Raw genomic sequence first — 1,254 nt, 5'->3', positions numbered from 1 at the left:
GTGTCTCCTCATCGCTCTGCGTTAGCGTGGACTGATTGGCCGCCTTACCAGAGGTTGGTAACCCGCCCACAAGGACTGTACACGCAAGCCAGCCCGGCTTTATGCTTAGCCAAGCAGATGTGACATCATTAACAACGACGTGATCATAGGACGCTGTGCCTCTAAGCAGACCCCACGAGCCCTCCCTGTCAGTCTCTTGCATCGCTGTGCGCGTGTGTGCACTGTTAGTGTGCCTGTGCTACTTGCACAGATAGAGCGCCCCTGACCAAAGGACAGCAGGTGGGAGAAGCCCTGGGAGCAGCATCCCCACCTCGGCCAGGCGAGGGCGCACATTTGGTCAGCATCAGGCAACGAGAGAACGTCAAGCTGAGGCTGCGCACTTCCTTACAGTGAACGTGGGAGGGAAGCGTGCACAGCAGGGCGGGCACTGGGGACTCACTCCGCTCGGCACAATCTCTGCCCTATGTCAGTGTCCTCAGTTGCCATGGAGGTGACAGCCAGGTCACAGCAGCACATGTGACAGACAGTATGGTCTGCCTCGTAGGGAAGCCAACTGGTAGCCAGGCCTTTTTCCCAGTGCAGCCCCCAGCTGGGTTTGAACCCCCGACCTTTCAGTAGGCAGCTAAGGACTTACTTAACCGTTGGGCCACCAGGAAGGACGCCCTCGTAAAGTACTGAATCTCTCTGGGGATTATTGCTCTGGCAGCAGGCTTGCCTGGGCGGAGAACTGAACTTGGGAGATGTGCTGGTCGGGGCTCCCCAGCCTGTTCCAACTCCTCGCAACCCCACACACCGCAGGAAGGGACACTGTCCAGTCCTGCGTTAGCCTTCCCACCCCTGCTGTGTTTGAGCCCACGGACGCCGCCACTGTGTCAGACCAACTCAGAGGGTCTTCCTCTTTCTCTGTGTCCTGCTTGACCAAGGATGGGGTCCTCCTCCAGGGACTGGCCCCTTCCCTGATGCCATGTTCAAAGCACGTGAGATGAAGTCTAACCATCCTTGCTCCTGAGGAGCATTCCAACTGTCCTTCCGAGACCGATGTGTCCGTGGTGTATTCCGTGTCTTCCATCGCCCTTCTCCGGCCGTCTTTATTCAGTGTCCAGCTTTCCCACGGGGAGGCAACTGACCGTGCCCTGGCTCCAGCCAGGTGCCCATCAGTCCTCACGGTGGCATCTTGTAGCTCTCCAGCACAGAGGGTTTGGTAGCAGATCAGCAGTGCAGCTCGGCCCCTGATGTCCCCATTGCTGCTCCCCT

The sequence above is a fragment of the Echinops telfairi genome, unplaced genomic scaffold (assembly GCF_000313985.2).
Source record: "Echinops telfairi isolate 266 unplaced genomic scaffold, ASM31398v2 ScPeMD7_7417;HRSCAF=8455, whole genome shotgun sequence".
Lineage (NCBI taxonomy): Eukaryota > Metazoa > Chordata > Mammalia > Afrosoricida > Tenrecidae > Echinops > Echinops telfairi.
Note: the sequence above shows the minus strand (reverse complement) of the source record.